General features: G+C 37.6%; 1 protein-coding gene across 7 annotated transcripts in view; it reads right to left on the reverse strand.

Moving 5' to 3' along the window:
- LOC128743682 (high affinity cGMP-specific 3',5'-cyclic phosphodiesterase 9A) overlaps nt 1-26463 on the reverse strand; it is a 360716-nt gene that overhangs the window by 254311 nt on the left and 79942 nt on the right. For 5 of the 7 annotated variants that reach the window (XM_053840308.1, XM_053840310.1, XM_053840309.1 and 2 more), the window contains one exon: nt 5399-6254. The gene's annotated coding sequence lies outside the window, so the exon portion shown is untranslated. The other 2 variants (XM_053840307.1, XM_053840306.1) reach the window with 2 other exon arrangements.

Raw genomic sequence — 26463 nt, forward strand, 5'->3', positions numbered from 1 at the left:
TATCGATACGGTATCGCCCAATCCTAAATGCTTCCTTCTACAAAAATATACGCGTTCACGCAATCTTCAAAGTTGCGTATTGCATTTTACAGGAATTGCTTACGAGGTGGAGTTTATCTCTTAAAGAATCGATCTTTTTCAGCTAAAGTTTTCAATTAAACAAATTGATGACATGCAAGTTTTTTGTCTTCGGCAAGATTGGTTAGATGGACTAGATTCACACTATGATAGACAGATGATAAACTATGATTAAACTGTATATTTAATCACCAGGCGGCGCTAGTGTGCTTTTTGTTTTAATTTATTTATTGCTCATGATTATATACATAACATATTGTCGCGATAAGAGGTCGTCGTCTTCGACATTAATTCGCAATATAAAACTAGTGAAATTAATTCGTTATCTATATAGCCAAGTATTGTACCGATTCAGCCAGGATGTACATATGTTAAAACGATCCGCAAAAATTGAACATAGTACCGTGACTGCTGGTAATTCCGCGCACTTAAGGCGCAGACAATGTTATGATCTGTGTAAAAAATTCAAATGGTGAGTTAGAATAACCATAACTTCACCATCGGATAGAATTTTTAGTCCTTTTTATGAGAAAAATATGACAGTTGGTGTAAAGTTCCAATAAACAAGAAAAAATGCTTCAGCCGGTTACGTGTCAGTGCACATAATTCCGCGCACTAATTTATGACTTGATTATAATTCCGCTCAGACGCGTACATAATTCCGCGCACTATATTTTCATCGTAATAATCACAGACACAAAGTCTAAAAAAGCCCATAGGCAAAATTAGTCTAAAATTGAAACGAGTACATTTTGCTGAAGACAGTAACCTTCCATCTCTTTAGCGAAGATAAAAAATCCGAAGATTGAAAAAATCGTTAAACTCTGTTTTAGCTCTTTTTGTAATTGTTGTATGACTTTTTCATGTTTCACAAAGCTGTACAAATGGTAAAAATACACTACTATGCCAAATATAGTATACCTCTATGGCGACAACCATTTAGTACGTCACGCAAATTTCGACCAAAAACATCCCCTCCTCCCCCCTTTGCAGAATTTCAATATAAAAAAAAACCAATTTCGACCCCGATTTACTCAACTAGTATGTATCGGCAGACGGTTACGAATGAAACTTTCTGGATTTTGTAGCATATAGTTTCTAGTTCATGGAATTACTTAGCTGCCGGCTGCCGATAGTCGAGTGATTCGGGGTCAAAATTGGAGAATTTTTTATATTAAAAGTTCTACAGTTCCTAAACAAGCAACCACAGAGTTATACTATATTTAGCAAAGTTGTGTATTTTTCCTATTTGTACAACTTTATAGAACATGGAAAAATCATACAACAATTACAGAAAGAGCTAAAATAGAAAAATTGATTTTAACAATTCATATATAAGAAGTAGAACTTTTCTATCTTCGCTGAAGAGATAGAAGATTACTGTCTTCAGCAAAATTTCTCATAATAATATGCTCTAAAACTTCGCAGAGCACATCAGTGTGTTATATTGAAACTGAAGAAAACTGAGTTTTTCATTTCACTTGTATTGATCCAAAGTTGAATTCCACCAAACGAAAGATCTTTTAATCTAAAGAAACTGTTGCAAAGGTTCCACAAACCTAAAACCAAGATTTCCTACTCAAAACTCTAGTGGGAACGTTTTGGTTCACTGATTTTGGATCACTGTGCATTTGGTGCTTTTCATTCCGTAAGGTACTGACCAGAATCCTGGTCATTTTCGCAGATTTGCGTAATGAACAACCTTATTTGACTTTCTTCAACGTATCTACAAAGTTTTCTGTAGAGTAATGCATATTCTGCTATCCGTTTTCCCCCGATATGATCCTGCTACATCCGCGCGGAATTATAAACAACACTAATTTATCTGCTCTTAATTCCGCTCACAACAAATCTTTAAACAAAACAAACAGAAAAATGAGTTATTCATAACTATTTCCATAAAACAGTTAAGTGTACATCTATGTACCTATGTAGCACAAATTCATCATAAAAAAAACTTTTTGGAGCGAAAAAACCTTTCGATAATTTAGGCCTCCGCTTAGAACAATAGCTAACAAAACATTCGGAAATCACGTTTAGGTCAGCGTGCAATGAAATGGCCTTTGGTTTGGCCAGACGAACGAAGCAAAAGTTGTCAGTTTTTAACAAAAACATTAATGGAACATGGTATTCCATGATAGTATACTTATTAATAACGTTTTAGTGAAATTTACTGTTGCAAAATAGATTTTTAGGATGAGTGCGCGGAATAATGTGCTGCGCGGAATTACCCGCAGGCACGGTACCGGAAGAAAATAAATACGTCACTAGTGTAAATTTTGCACCGAAATATTCAGAATAGAGTGGTTTCGACTATTTGAACAATTAAATTGAAGACAAAAAATCTTACATCTAGTCAGTATTCTAAGCTGCGACAAAAAAGTTTAAAACCAAATGGAGCACCAATGCCATCTAGCGATCAAATTCTGAACCACACTATTAGCCATAGGTTTTACCTGTCACAAGACCATATTTACCGCAGATCTTGTCTATCTTTCCAATTTTTTCGCGAGCAAGAACGATTTACACGAAGAGAATTCATAAATTTAAGACAAAAAAAGTAAATTATTCTCGCACCAACGCCATCTAGTGAGCTAATTCTGTAAATGCCACAAGTAACTTTGAAGATCTTATGTTCGCGTACATTTTTGTAGAAGGAAGCAGCACTAAAACCCCTCCTTGTAAAAGGTCGCTCCACCAAATTGTCATGCATAATTTTATCAATTAGTCCATTAAATTATCTTTCTGAAACATCTAGAAATTCGGAAATTCGTCAAGCTTTCGCTGTGATATAGCGGTTTGAATTTTGAGGTCAAATTGACCCCAATGTACAGACTACGTAAATTTTTCAATAAAACTGTCGCAAAACGTAAGTTTTCGGAATTTTTTGATCAAATAACTTCTATAATAAAAGATCTAGTTGCGAAAGAAGTAGATTAATTCTCGCGAAACTTTTCAAAAGGACCTAAGTAACAATGAGAGATTCTCCTCGGGTCTCTTCTTTTTCGCTTATCACAGCGGTGCAAAGGCACTTAAATACATTAGCTTTGCATGAATAGGTTGCTGGCGTCACAAGCTAGCTATTCGTTAAGAAAACTTTGGTTAAAATGCATTTATGTCGCCGCAATAATTAGAAGAGAAGGACATTAAAGAGAGTCTCTCAATGTTACTTAGGTCCTTTTGAAAAGTTTCGCGAGAGTTTATTGAAAGATAAAAAAGTTATAGCTTCTCAAAGTGGCCTGGGGTTAAAAAACCACTGCAACGAACGAGACACGAAAGCAAACGATGCTGAACTCTCGCATAAAAAACAGTTCGTATCTAAGCACCTGACGTTCTTCGTTCTTTAGCTCACTATACGCATCGCATAATAACCTTTTAATACATTCTCAATTCTAAGATCAGTTGATTTACGGCATCCAAAGCCAAAATAGTCCACCAACTACGCTTAATGCTTTGTTCGTACTGGCAGCGATGTCGATGATTGATGCAGGATTGATAGGCCTGAAGCTGGAGTAACACAACAGAGTCGAACAGAAGCCTGGTTCCATCCGGTTCCGACGGTGCTGCTCGACCGTAAAGTGCAGTAAAAGTTGAAGAAGAAGACCGATAGTAAGGTGGCCTCATTGTTCTGCGCCTTGGCCCGGGATGCCGGAGCAATCGACGAAACGGCGAAAAAGTACCTGCCCACAATGGACATTTTTATGCGGAAGAGTCAGTCGAGGCCGCAGTCGTGTCTGAGCAGCAGGCAATCACCCAGAATGAGCGTGGTCATAGTGTTTGACGACAACGACTTGCCTACTGACGACTGGGATCAGGTACTCAGGCATTACACCAAGGAGGTAAGCGATGACGTCAAATATATCACCCATCCTCCCACAAGCGCCGGAATGGAGCTGGCAGTACGAACAAAGTACCGAGCGTAGTTGCTGCCAACTCCTGTTACGCGCAACGACAAGTAGGGGAACTTGAATAGCGAAAGATCGTATTGTTGAATGCGGAACAAGATGGAGGGATCCATCAACTTTGGACGAAGTTAAAAAACCAGCAAAGCACCTGAAAACGACAGCATCCTCGCCGAACTTTTGAATGTCGGAAGCAGACGGCTGTTTTGTGCAAGGTAAAGGTCTTTATAAAAAGAGCCTTCCGCTCGAATATACGCATCCTGAATCTCCTGTTCATCGGACTTGCTTGTGACGATAGATAACGTTAGTGCAAGGAGACGGCCTGTCAAATTTCCAATCAATCTCACCTGGGGTGACATTGCGATTCTCGTTTCGAGTGATTTTGGTTCGAGAAGCCCATTTGTTTAACGTGGTCGAAACGAACCAAAATCACTAGAAACGAGATGCGCAATGTCACCCCTGTTTCTAGAGTTCGCAGACGACCGTTGTTAACCGTTTATCTGTGGAACAGGGCTACATGCATTTTAAAGAGAAAGCTGCGAAGATGGGGTTTATCATAAACTCTACCAAAACGAAGTATACGACGGCTGTGCACGCTAGTGACGTATGACAACGATGTGAGCAGTGAAGTAAAAAGGCGGATAGTGGATGCCAATCGGGCTTTCTACGGATTAAGGCACAAATCTTTCATAAGATTAAGAAGAACGTGCTCCTCGAGCCAAAAATGCAGATTCTAGAGAAACGATTAAAACACTGCAGATTACTGTATGCTGGCCACGTAGCAAGGATGCCGGATAAAAAACCAGAGAAAATAATACTCATCAGAGAACCCGACAGAGGTTGACAACTTCGAGGCAGACCTCGTGCCCGTTGGAAGAGCGCTGTTAACGAGGATGCTGGAACATTGTTAAGAGCGATTGAAGAGTGACAACCCAAGACTGACAAACGTGGAAACAGCTCGGGATGTCGGCACGGATTCGATAAGAGGACTGTCGCCGTGAAAGTAAAGTAAGTAAAATGCTAATTGGTTACCTTAGTAGTGGCGTGGATTCGCAATTGAAATTGAATTGAATTCCAATCTTTCCTTTCGTTTTATGTGAAATGTGCTCAGTAATAACCCGAGACCTGTAAAATACCGAACCCAAAAGATGTCGAGTTCGGGTCTGGCAGTAATAAATTTTTATTTACACAAAAACAATGAAACTAACGGACGTAATTCCAATCATATTTTTTCTTTATAAACCAAAACTAATCATATAGAACCAAAATTCAAGCTCCAGGGAACAACCAAACAATTAAATTGGTTCAAAAATATCAAACTTAACAAACATTGGTTCAAGAATCTAGATCTAGGTCAACATGATTAAGACTACAACCTAGGACACCGTACTTAAACAGAAAAAAATAACCGAACCCACCTGTTACTGTACCGCTTCCGACCGGAGATTCTGGTTTCGGGAGCACCTTTATTCTAAAGCAGCGTCGCTACCTTTATAGGATCAAGTACATGAATTCAATTCGACACCTAACCACACACCATTATGCAGCACATTTCCACCACTAACGATGCACCTCTTCTGCAGGTCAGCCTTTTTTATTATCTATAAAAGCGAAACTTTTTACCGAAACTTCCAGCACACTGTTATTATCTTGATCTTTGACTGTTTCCGACGGCTTGCTCGTTGTTTCTCCCGGTTACGTAAGCCACCGGGCGCGAAGCTTCTTTGTTCACTCACTCGGTTGCTCGGTGCAAGAACCAATGTTCCACGACCACTATTAACACTACTATGCACTATCTACGGGGCGCGTCGACCCGGGATCACTCGGAAGAATTTCAATAAAGATAAAATATTTATAAATACCCAGCCCTGCTCGTTTCAGTGCAGTTTCACGGAGCGACAAGCGATTCCATTTAAAACTTTATCTTCTTACTTCTTTTTGTTCAGCTGCTGCTGGCACGATGATGGCACACTACATTTTTTCCCGTTATTTGATCCTGTAGCCATAATTCGTCGCAACTTCCGGTGCGGCCAACCTATTCACCTCGTGCTCGACGGCGGGGAACAATGAATTTCAATTCGCGATAGCACACCGCTGGGTAAGCTTTCACACCCAAGTACCTACCACCGACGATGTTCTGACAGTTAAAGCAGAAAGCACAACAGTCAAAGCACCGGGTTACTGCGATGGGTGCGATTTCAGCACAGTTCGTGTTGTTTGTTGAGTATGAATTAGTAACGCTTTGGTCCACTCCAGTTCGGTTGGGTTGATATCCTGAAAAAAATGAAATGAAAAAAAACTTAGAAATAATTTCAACGCAGCGAGAATTTTTTTTACTGTGACTTTAGTGTGATAAAAATAACAAATAACTTCCTTTCCGCATAAAATATTGTATAAATAACTGTTGCACTTTTCAAAGGACATGATAAATTGCACCTCGATGACAAATATCGTCAGCAAAAGTCAAGTGCATTTGCGTAGCAAAAATGTCCACGCTGAGCTATTGCTAGACTGAACGCGGTGGTCGACACTTGACGCAACCATTATTGGCAGGAAGCATTTGAAGGGTGAAATTTAAGACCGTGTGCAACCAAGGTCAAGTTTGGTCCATTTTGAGCTTCCTCGATTCTAGAGCGTGGACAGCTGAAACGATTCAGGGTGCTAACCGCAATCGACAAACGCCGCAATGTGCCAAACCTTGTCAATGCATGAGATTAATGGAAGAAAGAATACCAATCTGTCATCTTCACTGTTTTAGAACGGGAAATAAGTCGTTTGAGACGTTCCATTATATGCCACTTTGCACGAAATTCGCACGACTTGGCAGTGCTTCAAATTTCAACTGGTGAAAAGCATCACATCAGAAGACATCCAAAAACAACATCCTTGAAAACTACTTTGTATAATGATTATATCTTAATTATTGTCCGAAATAGAAACTGATTCAATGTTGCAACTGAGCACTTCGTTTTAAAAGAAATCTAATGAAATATCTAATGGAATTATGTTGTCCAAGCAAGTTTAATTATTGCTTCAATAAATTTAACTTCAATTAAATTTTCAATGGCACTGCTCAGATAAGATAGCGCTAGGCACAATAAGCTCCCCCCGATCGTTCGATTCGAGCTAGCCTGGTCCGGGCGGCCACGGTAGGTTTTCCTCGTGGAGTCATTTTCCTGGACGTGAAAAACTCGAAGCCTTTGTTCTCCTATACATATATGGTGGCATACTTTTTCTCAATCCGAAAATTTCCCGAGGGAGATCTTCTCGCCGTAGCAAAAAGAAAAAAAAGATTGTTTCCTATAGTGATGATGATAGATATCGATTAGATACGAACCTTGCGGCGAAAATTGCTTTTTTCCTGGCTGGCTGACTATTATAGACGACGGCAAACAGAGGGAAGAAAGGAATTGTGTATTGAAAATTTTTCTTTGTGGAGCATTTCCACTTACGCATCTACTCATTCTGGTCGTTTTTGTTTGTAGAACATGCATCTGGATGGTTATTTTCAAGTGAGATCGTCATGTTGCGAGCTTTCTTAATCTCGCAATGAGTTAAAAAAACAGAATAACGTATGGCCTGTCTGGAAAGTTTGAATCGGAGGCATTATAACGTGAGAAAAATATGTATTTTATAATTATACATACGATATATCATATAAGAAAGAATTATCTGGGTTATGGTTTAAAACATTTTATGCCTCTTAGGGTGAGACAATAATGGGAAACTTTTCAGGAAAAATAATCATGCAGATTCTCCTGGTTTGAAATCAACAAGTTGAGTTGCAAAAGATTTTGTAGTCTGTGCCAAATTTCCTCTTCATTTTCATCTTCATTTGACAAACCTATAACTAGCTATTGAAACCAAACTGGACTATTCTTACAACCCGATCGAATGAAAATAACAAAATTATAACAAGATGAGTTCTAAATAACAAGTATTTTATAACAAAATCGCCTTTGCGTTTTGTTATAAACTTGGTCTTGTTAGTAGTTAACATAACAAAAATGGTAATAAAATTCGCTCTAGACATATCACAAATATATCAAATTATCTAGCAAATCATATATCTAGTTTATATCAAGCTGTGGCACAAAAACCAGAATTCTTCCCAGTTTTATAATCGAAATGTTATAAAGCATGTAATAAGCAACAGAACGAGATAGAATGTATGAAAAAAAAATGTTTTGCGTGTCACAAGTTTTTCTATCACATTTATAGCAAAGCCAGTCGTCTGATACTCGCTTTATTTAATTTTCCGCTCTTTTCCTTTTACGTCTTGTCCTGCCCTAAGAATACTATAAAATATGTTTGTTCAAGTGGCGGCCTTTCTACTGTTTTTGTTTCTCACTAAATGAATTTTTATAATTAATTTAACTATATTTTAAAAATTACATATCAAAATCTTAATTTAACAAAAAAAATCAAAAAAAGTAAAACTAAAATAATATAAAATAGTACGAAATTTTCAGTTTTAGTTAAATTACCCAGTGCATCAACTATTGAAATTCGAATTAGCACTCTATATTGAAAATGCATCATTTTCATCAAAATAATAATTTAGACATGAGAATGTCCAGATGCATCAAATAGACGCAACGTGCTTAAACATATTTTCACTATCACTTGAGGTAAAATTACTTTGAATTTGTCGGTAAGTGATTCTTATGTAAAATTGCCTGAAGAACGTTTTAAGCATATCAATTCGAAAATCAAATTAAGAGATTCGCATTTCTCGTTTAAGATTACAAATAAATGTATATTGGCAACAAAATTACTGCAAACTTGGACTTTAACTTGGACTTGGACTTGGACTTGGACTTGGACTTGGACTTGGACTTGGACTTGGACTTGGACTTGGACTTGGACTTGGACTTGGACTTGGACTTGGACTTGGACTTGGACTTGGACTTGGACTTGGACTTGGACTTGGACTTGGACTTGGACTTGGACTTGGACTTGGACTTGGACTTGGACTTGGACTTGGACTTGGACTTGGACTTGGACTTGGACTTGGACTTGGACTTGGACTTGGACTTGGACTTGGACTTGGACTTGGACTTGGACTTGGACTTGGACTTGGACTTGGACTTGGACTTGGACTTGGACTTGGACTTGGACTTGGACTTGGACTTGGACTTGGACTTGGACTTGGACTTGGACTTGGACTTGGACTTGGACTTGGACTTGGACTTGGACTTGGACTTGGACTTGGACTTGGACTTGGACTTGGACTTGGACTTGGACTTGGACTTGGACTTGGACTTGGACTTGGACTTGGACTTGGACTTGGACTTGGACTTGGACTTGGACTTGGACTTGGACTTGGACTTGGACTTGGACTTGGATTTGGACTTGGACTTGGACTTGGACTTGGACTTGGACTTGGACTTGGACTTGGACTTGGACTTGGACTTGGACTTGGACTTGGACTTGGACTTGGACTTGGACTTGGACTTGGACTTGGACTTGGACTTGGACTTGGACTTGGACTTGGACTTGGACTTGGACTTGGACTTGGACTTGGACTTGGACTTGGACTTGGACTTGGACTTGGACTTGGACTTGGACTTGGACTTGGACTTGGACTTGGACTTGGACTTGGACTTGGACTTGGACTTGGACTTGGACTTGGACTTGGACCTGGACTTGGACTTGGACTTGGACTTGGACTTGGACTTGGACTTGGACTTGGACTTGGAGTTGGAGTTGGACTTGGACTTGGACTAGGACTTGGAATTGGACTTGGACTTGGTCAAGCCTATCCCGATCAAGTCGGTGAAAACTCCGGACTTTCGGATGCAACTGGATTTAAAATTAAAGTTGATATTGAACTAGAAATTAGACTTGGATCTGGGCAAGAACTTAGAGTTAAAATTGGACTTGGAATCGGACTTGTATTTGGGCTATTTTGGGCTTAGAGTTTTGTTTCAAATTTACCTGGAAAATGGATTTAATTGGATTTGAAATTAGACTTCAATTTGAAGTAATTTGTTACGAAAATTTTGCTTGGAATTAGACATGAAATCGAACTTAAAACTGAGATTGAAGTTATGATTTGAAATTGGATATGAAATTTTATTTAAAATTGGATTTGAATGATACTTGGAATTTGATTTAAAATTTAAATTTAAAAGTTGACTTGAAATTGGTCATAACTAGGATTCAACATGGACTTGAGATTAGACTTGCAATTACATTTGAAATTAGACTTGAGACCGGATCTCAAATTGTCCTTAAAATTGGACTTGAAATCAGAGTTTAATTTGACTTAAACCTAAACTAAAAACTGGAATTAAATCAGACCTAAAAATTGGCTTAAAATCGGACATTGATTGAAAATCAATTCCGGAGTGATTCGCGATTAGGGCGCAACTAGCAAAATGTAAACAATGAGGAATATCACTGTGATAATTTGCAAGTACATTTTCAAGTCGTAATTTAAATAAAAGTGATAAAAATCGAGTCTAAAGACATAAATTGGTGTAGAATAAAGCAATCTTCTAATTCAACAGCATTAAATCTGTGCATTCAAGCTCAAAATCTAAGTCTTCTAGTTGAACCCCTTGAAATAAGTCGCAAAGCATTTTGACAATGAGATTCACCCAGCCTTGTTTCGCCTTCTTTCGCCTATTTATATGCGCCTGTGCTTTGAAAACAACGCAGTTTCGCTCTTTACTATCGCCTGTTTACAAAACGATTCGCAAATAAGCCTGTTACTTCATAACAATGAAAGGGGCTAAACTGCAAATTGTCTTTTGTTTTGATTAAACACTTCTATCGCCCATCAATAAAAACTTGTTTTAAATAATTCTATCGTTTAAAACAGAAGAAAGGATTCTAGCCGTGGATATTATCAGTCTTTTTAAGGCTGATGGTGCAATAAAACGGTTTGTTTACATTTTGCTAGTTGCGCCGTAATCGCGAATCACTCCGGAATTGAACATTGAACTCGGCATTCGACTTTAAATTAGACTATTAGACTAATTTGGACTAATGTGAACGTAAAGTTTTACTTCAAATCGGACATGGACGCGAAATAAGACACTTAAGTTTTACTTGAAACTAGAATTTACATTTCTCATCTCATTCTCTCACACGTCTTTTATTTCCAACTTTTTTTCTTTCATTCCCGTTTTTTCACTTTTTGTTCCGTTTTCTCCTATCTGTATCATTTTATTAATTTTTGCTCTCATTTTGCACACGTTCTTCCTCATTTCAGACTTTTTTAAATTTCAGTCCTATTTTTCTCATGCTTTTCACTTGTTTTTTTTTTTGTTATTTTCCTTCCCGTTATCAATTTTTTCCCTTCCCTTTTTGCCATTTTTTCAAATAAAGTTTTCGAATTTTTCTGACTCCTTTTCCTTCTCCTTTTCATCCAATTTTTCGTCTTAGTTTATGTCGTTTTCTGATTTTAGATGCTCCTTTTTTTCTGTCTGTAATCTGTTTTTGGCTCCCTCTTTCCTGTTTCCCACTCCGGTTTTCCTTTTTATCTCTAGGTTTTCATCTTTCGTTTTTCCTCATGCTTTTCTTCATTTTTTTTTTATGTAGGACTACGTCTTACGGCAAGTTTTGAGATAGGGTGTCATTCCAAGAAATCGAAAAATGCGAGCGTCACAAAAAAATGATAGGTTTTGAGCGCTAATAGCTCAGCGGTTTTTCGATCGATTTTCAATATTCTTACACCAATCGATTGGAAAATCTTCTAAGAATTGGCCCAAATGAAATGAAAAGTATGGATTCTTGATGTTGAACTATTGAAAAAATGAAAATAATGAACCTATGTTTTACCAGAACTCTTGCTTCGTGACTGGAAATCGAAATTGGAAATGACGTCATCAAAGTGGAAATGCGTTTTCACACTTCAGCTTATAATCCAGTCAATTTTCAATAGATTTCCAAGATACAGTACTGGACAATATAAAGTACGCACTCGGTATATTTGGACAAATTGTAGTATTTTCCATGCTTCAAACGATTTATGTATCGTTAAATATAAACATTAGCTATTTTGATCAAGCTATTGTATAGTTCTAGAAAAAATCAATTTTTAGTTGGTCATAATAAAGTACGCACTACTAATATAATGACTGCACAACGCCGCCTACTGCATACGAATAGTTTCCTCGCCATCACACTGCAGCGAAGTGTCAAAACAAATTGTTTGTGATTGATTTTTCATTACTGGTGCGCGTTTTTATCTGGTACGATGTCAAAAAAAGCAAATTTGTGAAGATATTCGTAAACTTATCGTTAAAATCGTAAGGAAGGTTTCTCGAATAGAGAAATTGCTCGAAGATATGAAATTAGTAAGGCATGAGTACGAAAAACATTGAAAAAATATGAAGAATTTGGAAGCGTGAAAGACCGGACTGAAAGAGGAAGAAAGCGGAGGACTACAACCAGTGATGATCGCCTGATTCGTCGAAAAGTGGCTAAAGATCCGTTCTCTACCAGCCGTGTAATCCGAGAAAATACGAACTTAAATATTTCCGAACGAACTGTTCGTAGAAGACTGAAGAAAATGGGATTTAAAAATGGATTTGCTCAACGAAGGCCATTTATCCGAAATGTTACAGGTTTGTTTATTTCATATTCAATATTTGTTTTTAAGTAATATTAATTTGTATAGGATCAAACGTCTTAAATTTGCTTAAAAATATATCGACAAACCTCTGGAGTATAAAGCCTCTGTAAAAAACATCTTCTGAAAGTACATCTATGAAGCTAATTTTTGTTCGATCACTATGAATAGTTATCTACTATAAATAATGAGAAAAGCATGAAAGTTTCAAGATGTGGTAAGTGCGTACTTTATTTTGTCCAACCGAAGAATCCATCGACTCATCCGACAGTGAACGTTATGGTTTTGGCTGCTATGCCTTTTACTGCGCATCGTCAGTCGGTCAGCGGCTTTCGTTGGCAACACATCGGCAAGCAACTTTCGAGTCACATCCGTGGCATAATTGTAAAGGTCGTATTTGAAACATTGTTTGCCTTACGGTGCACATTGTCATCAGTTGGTCATGTTCATCGGGTGCTGAGGAAAGGAAAGTATGCTGAGCATGTTGGAGCTGGAGCACTCGTCTCGCTGCCGTGATGGAATATCTGGCTGCTGAAGTTCTGGAATTGGCAGGAAATATGCTGCTCGCGACAACAAAACGACCAGAATTATCCCACGTCACTTGCAGTTGGCCACCTGGTCTGGACTGGTATTTCATCGTGACTCATGACTATACACGAACGGCTTCGTCGATCGCATAGCTGCTGAGGCTTTCCGGCTGGTCCGTTGCAACAACGAGACTTTTACGTAGTCCTACGTCCCCTATGTGGTCGTGTCTTGTGCACAACCCCTCAGATTTTTTCTTTATTTGCTTTCCCAACTGCTTCATTTTTTCCCTTTTTTCATTTCCTATTTTTGTATTTTTCTAATTCTTTCTATCACCTTTGCTTCTTTTTTTCACTTAGTTTGTGCCGTTTTTCTGCCACGTTATTCCGTCTTTTCTGTCTTTAATCTTTTTTGGTTTCTTTATTGCCCTTTTCTTACTCGTTTATCCTTTGAATTTCTGGCTCTTAATCCATTCCTCTTCCGTTTTATTGCGTTTTATCTAGTAGAGCTAGTTTTTCTGTCCCGTTTTCCCGTATTGCTCTTTTGATATCCCGTTTTTTCTCGTTTCCTCTATTGGCTCTCTCTCTCTCGCTCTCTCTCTCACTCCTTATTTTCATTTTGGTTTCTCTTGTTTTCTGTTCTGTATACACTCACGTCGCTTTTTACGCGAAGGATACGTTCCGCGTAAATTCTAAAATTCGCATAAAACAAATCGCGTAAATTCCGAAAATCGCGTAAAAAAACCCCGTAAATTCCGAAAATCGCGTACAAAAAAACCGCGTAAATTCCGAAATTCGCGTAAAAAACCAAAATTTCGTGTAAAAAAAAACTTTGTGGATTTCAACACTACGCGAAAAAATAGATGTTTTGAGCACATCCGCGTAAATTCCGAAAATCGCTTAAAAAACCGCGTAAATTCCGAAAATTGCGTACCAAAAAACGCGCAAATTCCGAAATTCGCGTAAAAAAAACCGCGTAAGTTCCAAAATTCACGTGAAAAAAACCAAAATTTCGCGTAAAAAAAACTATGTGGATTTCAACACTACGCGAAAAAATAGATGTTTTGAGCACATCCGCGTAAATTCCGAAAATCGCGTAAAAAACCGCGTAAATTCCGAAAATCGCGTGAAAAAAAACCGCGTAATTTCCGAAAATCGCGTAAAAAACCGCGTAAATTCCGAAATTCGCGTAAAAATAGTCGCGTAAAAAACCGCGTAAATTCCGAAATTCGCGTAAAAAACGCGTAAATTGTAAAAAACGACTTCATTGTATACCCTTTTTGTTTCGTATTCCTTTTTCGCGCCTTCGCTGTTCTTTTTGCCTTATTTTCTTGACCCGTTTTTCGCCCTTTTCCTGCTTCCTGAGCCCTTAATTTCTGATGCTCCGTTGTTCGTCTTTCTTCCGTCTTCAGGCCCGTTTATCCACTTTTCCTGCCTTATTGTTTGCAATTTTCTATCCTGTTTCAACTTTTTTTCGGTCCCAGTTTTTGTCTTTTTTCGCTTTTTGATTGTTTCCATTTCAATTTCTATTCATTCGTCGTTCGTCTGTTCCGTTCTTTCTGTTATTATGTGCTGCTTTTCCTTATAACATTATGTTTCCTCTCATTTTTCTACTCTTCTCTTCCGTTCTCCGTCTTTTTCATTTCAGTCTCCTCGATTTTTCTTTTTTTTCACTTCCATTTTCTTCTTTTCCACGTTTCTGCTCTTTTTATGTCCCGTTTTTCCTTCCATTCTGTCGCGTTTTTTTACTTTTCTATGTGACAAAACATAATTTTGTGACTTTTCTTTAGAGCCTACCAACTTAACTTGATTTAAAATTGGATTCAAAAATGAAAATGAATTGGTTTTATATTGGACCTGAAATTAACGTAAAATTGGACGGGAAATCGGGGTTGCAATGGGGAATGAAATTCAAATTAGAATTAAATTTGAACTTCGATTAATTCGAAAACTGCGCTGGTATACGGATATAGTTATTTTTTTACATTAAATTTTACAGAGAAGATGGGACAAGTGCCTCAATGAGTCCTAGCCTAGACCCGCCAGTGGGGACTCGTGGCTACAAATAGGCGTGTAATTTCGTCAATATTTGACGGATTGGCATAAAATTTTCTGTATTTATAAATTTAGGTACTTCGATCATGAGACAATAAGAATCCTCCATTGAGTATTAAATATTCAAAATAAAACTTGTTATAAAAGCAATAATAAAAAAAATGTTTAGAGCATATTTTTCTGAGTCAATTTTGTGGAAAATTTAGTTGATTCGTGAAAAAAGATGTCTAGTAATATTCATGATTTCAATTTTTAATAGTCAAGCGAGCTAGCATCTTTTCATTTAATTTTCTTTTAGTGATCTAAAGGATAATTAGATCGGAAAAATTGATATGTATTGCGTATCCAAATTTGAGTGTAAAGAATTAACAGGGATTTAAAAGGATCCCCGAAAAGGAATCCCATACTCCAGTGGGTACTTCTATATCAAATCAGATGGGTTTGTCTCCCAATCAATTTAATTATTAATCATATTTTCTTCTGCTCTGTAGATATCATCAAGTAAAACCTACTGCCTCTCGTTGCCAGTATTTCACATTTAAGATCAAATCGATTTATCCATTTGCAAGATGTTATTTTTATAATAGATATTTAATTCTAGGTTTTCATATAGATACTCTTATATATACAAAAACAGAACACGGTTCAAAACCAACAGGGTGGACGAACCAGCAGTGTGAAATGAAGAGATATTCATCAAAGTAATTAAATATGCAATTGTTGACTCAAGTCGTCAACCGTTACTGCAGGCTAACTGATAGATAACTCGGTTATCGTGAGACAATGTTGGATCAATAAAGAGATCTCAAACTCTTAGTTTCTACAGTTTTTATCAACAAACGAAGTTGAAACATCGATGAGTGTCTTTGATAGAACCTGCACAATGAAAAAAATGAAACTTTTTAGCATTAAATTAAAAATTTCCTTTCACCCGCCACTTCTAGCAGCGTGAAAAATATTAAACAAACAACAATTGATTTCGAAAATAACAACACCTCGAATCCACTTACAAGTTGTGCAATGTTTACAATTTCCGGTACTTGTGGGAACACTCGACACCTCAACTGAAACTGCTTTATCACGACAGTCTACCCGGTCACCGTATCCAATATTGAACATCTACTTGAATTAATCGAATCTATCGTTATTATATTTTCGCTTCCAGTGTACTTCACTCGCACTTAATTCGACGAAGGTCTTTTTGCGGTGGGTGACGATGCACACACCATGCGACAAAAACAACACTTTAATTCTCTTCCTTTCTCTCTGTGACACCACTTCAGTCACGCACGAATGCACGCCAGTTCAGAATCTCACACACTGACCGGGATTTTGTGCCTGGAGCGCCACAGCTGACGAACCCTTGTAGGCCGGCCTAGCTAACGGAAGGCCTCCACTTCCGGTGACGCTCAATTAACGGATTCGCTTTTCGTGCCACACCACGTACGGTACACTCTCTGGACGGCCTCTCGGTCGACCCAAAAATAACAATTGCTCGTCACCGTCTAGCGTCTTTCGTTTACGCCTCACCGGAGTCCAGAATAAGGCCTTTGCCGCCCGCTGATCGAACGAAACTAGGCCACCAACGACGGCAGAGCCAGCGGGAGCTTAGTGGCCTCAAGAGGAGACACGAGCCTACCGATAAATCACCAACCCATGACCACCGCCACCGCTAACCGACACTCGAACATGAGAGCCTTTTTCTACAGGTAAAGCCCACTAGAACTTGCAGTTCATTGGAAAATCAGCGGGTGAAAGAAAAACAAAACAACACGCGTACCACCACTTGTTGTACCTCAGCTGGTAGGTTGTCTCTGTTCCACGCGTTTTCCTGTCTATTAAATTTCCGGCGAGAAAAAGAACAAAGTTCTGGAAACACTTGCAAACGCACAGCTGTAACTTTCCTATCCTGCTGTCGAGACCCCGAAACGGAAACCGTGGCTGTTCGACATGTTTACTCTACAAACGTTCGGCAGCAACTGACCGCGGTGGCTCCGTCCGGAGTGATCCTAATGTGCGACAGCCAGCCCGATGACGATACGACAGGCGAGAAGATCCATCCATTATGCAACCGAGTGAAACAGTAAAGCACGACAAAACGCATGCGTACAAACGTCGCCGATGCACTAGGTTGCAACCTGGCTGATGGGAAGCAATAGGAACCAACAGGCAGAGAGACACATGGAGAGAGAGTCTTCGCTCGTCAATCAGAGCAATTCCACTTTCCACGGTGGACCTCCACGCGCGAAGGATACGCGAACAGCTGCGATGATGCTAATCGAATTGCGTTCCCTGGCGGGATGTCCGACGGTACCGAGGTTATGCATCATGCCAGCTGCAGGTTTCGAGCAGTTTACCCTTTGAGCTGGTTTCACACTGATAAAGGTAGAAATTTAACCCACCCGACCTGTTCCGAACACGTGGTTGAACGTTGACTGTGGCCTGTCGGTATCGATAACCGTGCGTTCGCCTTTGGTCGGTTACTGGTGGAGGCGCATGATGGAGGCGCATGGTGATGTACTGAAATTTTCTGATTCTTTTCAAAGAACTGTTCAAGGAGGAAGAAACTAAATTATCGAAATTAATTAGCTAACTTCTGTCAGGTTGTACAAAAATTATTCATTCTAAGATTCAGACTGGGATTGGTTGATGAAGCTTAAATTATATGCTGAATACGAAATAGTGCGGAACAATAATGGCATTCCGAAACACATAATTTATAATAATCCTAGAATAAATAACCATACAAAGCGAAACGCAACAAACGGATAGATTCCAATGCATTAACTACCGTTGCATCGTTCTCCTCCCGGCATGACAGTTTCTATTTAGCATGGAAATCGATTTCCTTCCATTTCCTGTTGCACCAGCTTCCTGCTGTCGGTTCCGGAAATCGGGTTTGTAAATCTTCGCACCTTACCTGCCGCCGTTGGTGGAGTACAGCCGTGAATTCACAGTCCGCTCGCAGCAGACAAGCCATCCCGGACCCGGACCCGGACGTTCCGCAAGTTGGCAAACTATTTCTGACACCCGGAATTCATTACAGCAGAGCGCAGCAAGCATTTTTGAGCCCCGTACTGTACTCTCTTACTGCAAGTCCGACTCACTGTCTTTTGGCTCTGGAAACCACAATCATTCAAGCTTGCGGTTTTTGTTTTCTTGAATGATGGAACTGGAAAGATTTACACCCGAACGAACAAACAAGTCCACTCCTGCAGAGCAGGAGTGAAGCAAGATAACTTCACATTCCATTGTGTCTGAATGCTCTTCTGCTGTTAAGTTGGATTGTTGACTTCTTGCTAAAGGAACCCGATAGTGTGGCTGAGGTACACTATAATGGTCGTACCTGAATAAACGATACTGTCAGGCACATTTTTTCATGCCATCGAAAGCTGGAATCGCATTCCTCCGAATGGGATCGCATTCCAAACAACATAACGATACAACTCTTGCTTGCCGACAGACAGGAAGTAGGTAGGTACATATATGTGATACGTTCACTGTGGGATGCTGATGCCAACATACGAAATGAATTAAACGAGGACTCAGCCAACATGACCGTATTTGTGAACAAAATGATGCACAACATTTATACAATTGTTTGCCATCAGCAGATCGGAACTTGTGATTCTTTGACATTGTCAAATGCATCTATTCATGCATTGCAGCTCTGCTGAAATGAATAGCATTTCACATAGAATAAAATGTATTCATGTATTTCAACAAAATACATAGACAGATACGTTCATGCAGACCAGGAAACTATATGTCTCACAGCACGCTCTAGACGATATTAATTTAACGGATTTAAAATTTAAAACGTATATTTGACGACCGATACTTAAACTGACCTAAAACGCATGAATTAAGAGGTTTTTGCTAAGCACAATTCTCTTGAAATTACTTTTAAAGCGTTTTAAAGTTTTAAAGCGATCTAACATCAAATCGGGAAAGAATGTTAACATTCGTTAACATCGCTCTCTGGTCTCCTGGTTAATCATTTAATATAATTATCATATAGATAAATCGTCTTCGTCAAACCTCGCTATAGGGCAATAGGTGGGACCATCGAACTGTCCTAAATATACTTATTATGACTTGCTTCGTATTTCAGTTTTGTAAACGCTCTTCTTGCGTTGTTCCAGCAACGAGTGCCAGATGAGGATGAGGGAAACTGGGTAATCAATGATTCCAACAAAAATATTCAGAACTTCATGGATGTGCTACTAGACAACTAATCAATTTATTAAAGCAATTACATCCACCCGAAAGCCCAAAAATAAAAAGATTTTGTAAGCTCAAGTTAGGCGACCAATCTCTGATTTCAAAACCGAAACATTCAACAATACCTAATTTTTTTAAATTTTATAGAAATGTCATTCTATAAATTCACCAGAGTAAAAATGTACATTTAATTCATTAATTCAACTTCGACAACCCACGAATAGGTTTCTGTTGTTCTACGGGAAGAAACTATACGGAGGGATGTGCTATAAAATTTGGAAATACAGCAAATAGCAATAATTGAGAGCACTGCTCTCTCCTGACATTGTGGGTCACAATCACAACTCACTCCATATTTCCAAAGTTTCATATTTTAATTAAGTTTTGGCTCTTTTTGCTCTTCGTTTTTTCTTCTCTTCTTTGATTCGTTTTCTCTTTTTCCTGTCCAATTTTCCCATCTCACTTTGTTCCATCTTCCTCCTTTTATATATCTTTTGACCTTTTATGCCCGTTTTACTCGTTTCCTCTTTGCTTTCTCTTGTTTACTATTTCTTTTTATCTTTCCTGTCTCGTTTTCCTTCTTGTTCTGTTTCGCATTTTTCTGTCACGTTTTTTTCTTTTTCTGTTCCATCTTCAACCTCAATTTGTCTTGTTTTCCCTTCTTTTCTCTCGTTTTTCTTTTTAGTGCTCGCTTTTTCCTCTTCTTTGTTTTCTATCCCATTTTTCGTTTTTTGCAGTCCTGATATCCCTCTTGTTTTGCTCTTCTGTTTCTATTTTTTATGTTCTTCCCTTTTTACTCACTTCCAGGTCTGATTTTCCTCTTTTCCGGTCTGTTTTCTTTTGTTTTCTGTGGAGTTTTTTCATTTTTCATCTGTTTCTACCTCATATTATGTCTTGCTTTGCCTACATTTCTGTCACGTTCTGTTTGCCTTTCTGTTTTATTTCATTTACCTTCCGTTATCATTCTTTTTTCTTCCGTTTTCCTCTTTTTCTTTTTTCTGATCATTTCATTGTTTTGTTTTTTCCGTTTCCTGTCTCTTACTCATATTTTCAGTCCATCATCATCATCATCAGCATTATCATATTTTCAGTCCTGTTTCCCCCTTCTTTCCTCTATTACTTTTTCTTCCTTCTTTCCTCTTCGTTTCTGTCTCGTTTTGTGCCCTTTTCAGTCTTGCTTTCCCGGTTGCTTTTCTTTTGTTCCATTTTTCGTTTTGTTTCCTCCGTTTCCTCCGTTACTCATTTTCAAGCCGTTTTTCCTCTTTTCCAGTCTCATTTTTTGTTTCTTGTTCCGTTCCTTTTCTTTTTTATCGTTTTAATCGGTTCCATTCTTCCTCTCTTTTTTTATGTCCTTTTCCTACGTGTTCCGTTTTATCTTGTATACCTTCCGTTGTCCTATGCTTCCTCTTGTTTCGGGTCTTTTGTTCTCATTTCTCAATTTTTCTGCTCCCGTATTTCTCCTTTTTTCCGTTATTCTCTTCTTGGTTCCATTTTTTGTTAAATTTTTTCACTTTTTGTTCCATTGTTACGTTTTTTTTCGTTTCATGTCCCATTTTTTCTTATTTTCAGTCCTTTTTTCTTTTGTTTTCCTCTTGTGTTTCTCTCATTTTTTGTAACTTTCACGTTTATTCTATTTCTGGTTCTCTTTGATCTCCGTTTTTTCCATCCTCTATTTTTTAATCTTTTTCTTTGCAATATTTTCTTTGGTCCGTTTTTCTTTTCTTCTTATTTCTGTCTCATTTCCCATCTCATTCTAATTTTGTCCCATTTTTAACTTTTTCATCCCGTTTTACTCGTTTCCTCTATTGGTTTTCTTTTTCTCTCGCTTCTTCAGTTATTGTTCTATTTTTTTAGTTTTTTTTGTTTTTCCTGTCCTCCTACATTTTCTCTCTTGTTTTTAACCAACTCTTTTTTTCTCTCATTTTTCTTTATTTCGCCCTATGTTTTCTTTATTTTCTTTTTTCTCCCTTTATGCCCTTTATTTCTTCTGTCTCTTTTTTTCCTTCCTTGTTTTTCGTTTCTTTTCAGTCCTGATTTCCCTCTTGTTTTCCTCTTTATTGTTCCATTTTTCATCCTTTTTCGATTATTTTCGATTCTGTTTTTATTCTTTTCCAGTCTCCTCACCAGTCCAGGTTTACTACTTTTTTGTGTCGTTTCTTTTTTTCATTTCAGTACAGTTTGGCCTTATTTTCTTTTTCTTTTTCCTCGTTTTTTTAGCGTTATTCCTTTTTTTTCTCATTTTTCTTTTGTTTTCCGTTTTCCCTTATTCTGTCCAGTCTCCTCTTTTTCCCATTTTGTCTTTTTCCTGCCGCTGTCTTCTTTTCCTTTGTTTTCTTTCGTCCCGTTTTTACTTCCATTCTGTCACGATTCGTTTGTTTTCGTATCATTGTTTCTTATTTTCTCTATCGTTTTTGCGTTTCAAGCGTTTCTATTTCGTTTGTCCAGTTTTCGTCAAGTTTTTCCCATGTTTTTTTGCCTTTTTTCCTTTAGATCCATCGGTAATCCATCTGTGAATATGTCAGCCACATTTTTGGTAGAAATCAAAAGTTAGGGACTTTTTTCACAAGCTTTCGGAACTCACCGAGGGACATCAGATCAATATTGATCATTGAATTCTGTCAATTATGCTATCTTGCATGGTTACTTACGAAAATCTCTCTCTCACCCTCTCTCTCTTTCACCCTCTTTTTCTCTCTCTTTGTCTCTTCTTTTGTCTTCTTCTTCTTCTTCTTCTTCTTCTTTCATTACATTTTTCTCTTTACTTTTCTCCCTCTCTTTCTATCTATTTTCTCCCCCTTTCGCTCAATTTCTCTCACTCGTCTCTCTCTTATTCTCTCCTTTCTTCTCTCTTATCTCTTCTCTATCTTCTCTCTCTCGATACAATGGCTGTCCGCTCTTCGCTTTACCATGCGGAACTAATAGCCTCTAGGGTATATGCCTCTGTATCCGTACATACTTGTGTGCCGCTCGTGCTATGGCTTGTCTCATACATTGGCTTGCCTCGTGAGTCGTGAGTGAGCTGTGCAAAAAAATGTACTACGAGGCTGTGCACCCGCGAGTGTGTAAGTAGCAAAATGTGTACACACAGTATCAGCGGTTGTTTGTCGTATGATTCCGTCAGTGGAGTATGTTTTGGATGCTATGCTGCTCACACTCGATCGCCTAAGAGTGGGCATCGTGGATGATTTGTAACATAGGAGAAGAGTTGTATTCAATTGTTGTTGTTGGGAGAAAACAGCAATGTCCATCATTGGGGGGCAGTGCACTGAAAATTGAAAGCACTGGGTCGATGCACAAAGCACTTTTCCTTGTCTCTATACTGCGACGAGAAGCAAGCAGAAGACTGTGTTTCAATTTGAACCTCATTTCGGACCTGAATTTAGACCCAAATTTGGGCCTGAAATTGGACTACAATTTGGATCTTGATTTGGATCACTATTTGGACCTAAAATTGGAAATGAACTTCTGCCTGAATTCGAACTGCGATTTGAACCTCAATGTGGAACTGAATTTGGATCAAAATTTGAACATTAATTCGGACAAAATTTTGACCCCAATTCGGACTACAATTTGAACTCTAATTTGGACCTGAATTTAGATTGTATTTTGAACTTGAATTTGGTCCTAAAATTGGACCTTAATGTGCATCCAAAATTTGAATCAAAATTTAGATCAGAATTTGGAACTGAACCTAAATTTTGATCTGAATTTGGACTCAAAATTGGATCTGAATGTAGACCTCACTTTGAATCAAAATTTGAACATCAGTTTAGACCTTAATTTGAATAGAATTGGGACCTCAAGTCGAACTACAATTTGAGCCTTAATTTGGACCTGAATTTAGATTTCATTTTGGACCTGAATTTGATCCAGAAATTGAACCTTAATTTGGACCTCAAATTGGACCTGAAATTATGACCTGAATTTGGGCCCAAAATTGTACCTGAATTTAAACCTGAATTTGGACCAAAATTTGGACCTGAATTTGAATCAAAATTTAAACATCCGTTTGGACCTCAGTTTGAATAGAATTTGGGCCTGAATTCGGACACAATTTGAACCTTAATTTGGACTATAATTTGAGCTTTAATTTAGATCTCATTTTGGACCTGAATTTGGTACTGAATTTGGACCTAAATTTTGACCTGAATTTGACCCTTAATTTAAACCTAAATTTGAACCTAAATTTTGACTTGAACTTGGTCTTAAAATTGGATCTAAATTTAAACCTGAATTTGGACCTAAATTTTGACCTGAATTTTGACCTAAATTTTGACCCAAAATTGAATCTGAATTGAAATCTAAATTTGGATCAATATTTAGACATCAATTTCGACCACAATTTGGATTGAATTTGGACCTTAGTTTAAACTTCAATTTAGGCCGTAATTTGAACCTTAATAGAGAAGAAGAGGAAGAAGAACCTTAAGTTGGGCCTAAATTTGGACCTGAATTTGGACCCGAAATAGGACCTGAATTTAAACCTGAATTTGGATTAAAATTTAAACATCCGTTTAGACCTCAATTTGAATAGAATTTGGAGCTCAATCCGAACTACAATTTGAACCTTAATTTGGACTACAATTCGAGCTTCAATTTGGCCCTGAATTTAGATCTCGTTTTGGACCTGAACTTGGTTCTTAAATCTGATCTCAATTTGGACCTAAAATTGGACCCGTGTGGACCTGAATTTAGACCTAAATTTAAACCTGAGTTTGAACCCGAATTCGAACCTAAATTTTGGCCTGAATTTGGACCCAAAATTGGACCTGAATTTGAATCAAAATTTGAATATCAATTTAAAGCATAATTTAGATTTAATTTGGTCCTGAATTTAGATTTCATTTTGGACCTGAAATTGGTACTAAAACTAGACCTGAAATCGGACTTAAAATTTTGACCTGAATTTGACCCTTAATTTAAACCTGAATTTGGACCTGAATATGGACCCGAATTTGGACCTAAATTTTGACCCAAAATTGAATCTGAATTGAAATCTAAATTTGGATCAAAATTTAGACATCAATTTCGACCACAATTTGGATTGAATTTGGACCTTAGTTTAAACTTCAATTTAGGCCATAATTTGAACCTCAATAGAGAAGAAGAGGAAGAAGAACCTCAAGTTGGGCCTAAATTTGGACCTGAATTTGGACCCGAAATAGGACCTGAATTTGGATCAAAATTTAAACATCAGTTTAGACCTCAGTTTGAATAGAATTTAGACTTCAAATCGAACTACAATTTGAACCTTAATTTGGACTACAATTCGAGCTTCAATTTGGCCCTGAATTTTTATTTTGGACCTGCACTTGGTTCTTAAATTGCATCTCAATTTGGACCTAAAATTTGATCTAGATTCGGGTCTATGTGGACCTGAATTTAGACCTGAATTTAGACCTAAATTTAAACCTGAATTTTGACCTGAGTTTGGACCCGAATTCGAACCTAAATTTGGGTCTGAATTTGGACCTAAATTCGGACCCGAAATTGGACCTGAATTTCGACCTGAATTTGAATCAAAATTTGAATATCAATTTAAAGCACCATTCTGGCTTTAGTTTTCAAAAGGTCGCATAATCAACCCTTTTACATGCATTGTGCGACCTTTTGAAAACTAAAGCCAGAATTTAGATTTAATTTGGACCTCAGTTTAGGCCACAATTTGAACCTAAACTTTGACTTGAATTTAGACCCAAAATTGGATCTGAATTTGGAACAAAATTATGGATCAAATTTTAGACCTGAATTGGGATCAAAATTTGACCATCAGTTTAGACCTCAATTTGAATCGAATTCGGACTTTAATTTGAGCCTTAATTTGGACCTCAATTCAAATCTCATTTTTGATCTGAGTTTGGTGCAGAAATTGGACCTAAATTTAGGCCTGAACTTGCACCTGAACCTGAATGTGGTCCAGAATTTGCACCCAATTTGAGGCCTAAATTTGGACCTGAATTTGGATCAAAATTTGAACATCAATTTAGACCTCTATTTGGATTACATTTGGTCCTCAGTTTGAACCTCAATTTGGACCACAATTTGAAACTTAATTTGGACCTTAATTTTGACCGGAATTTGGACCCAAAATTGGATCTGAATGTATACCTAAATTTGGACCTCAATTAAGCCCAAAATTTGAACCTTAATTTGAATCTAAATTTGGACTTAAATTTGAACACAAAATTGGACTTGAATTTAAACCTGAATTTGGATCAAAATTTTAACATCAGTTTATACCTCAATTTGAATAGAATTTGGACCTCAATTCGAACTACAATTTGAACCTTAATTTGAACTACAACTTGAGCCTTAATTTGGACATGGATTTAGATTTCATTTTGGACCTGAATCTGGTTCAGAAATTGGTCCTCAATTTGGACCTAAATTTAGACCGGAATTGGGACCCGAATTTGGACCTAAACTTTGACCAGAATTTGGACCTGAATTTATATCTGAATTTGCACTAACATTTGGACCATAATTTGGATTAAAATTTGAACTTCAGTTTAGACCTCAATTTGAATAGAATTTGGAACCCAATGCGGAATACAATTTAAGTCTTAATTAGGATCAAAATTTGGGCATGAATTAGGACCAAAATTTGAACATCAGTTTAGACCACACTTTAAATAGAATTTGGACCTCAATTCAGATTACAATTTGAACCTTCATTTGGACTACAATTTGAGCTTTAATTTTTGACCTGAATTTGGACCTAAAATTGGCCCTGAACTTGTAGCTGAATTTGGACCTAAACTTTGAACAGAATTTGGACCCAAAATTGGACCTAAATTTAAATAAAAATTTGAACACCAGCTTAGACCTCAATTCAGACTACAATTTGAACCTTAATTTGAACTACAATTTGAGCTTTATTTGAACCACAATGTAGATCTCTGTTTGGACGTGAATTTGGGCCTGAATTTGGACCCGAATATGGACTTAAATTTTGACCTTAATTCGGACCCAAAATTGGAACTGAATTGAAACTTGAATTTGGATCAAAATTTGGAAATCAATTTGGATTCAATTTGGACCTCAGTTTGAATCTCAATTTAGGACACAATTTGAACCTGAATTTAAACCCAAAATT

Source organism: Sabethes cyaneus, chromosome 3, assembly GCF_943734655.1.
Source record: "Sabethes cyaneus chromosome 3, idSabCyanKW18_F2, whole genome shotgun sequence".
Taxonomy (NCBI): Eukaryota; Metazoa; Arthropoda; class Insecta; order Diptera; family Culicidae; genus Sabethes; species Sabethes cyaneus.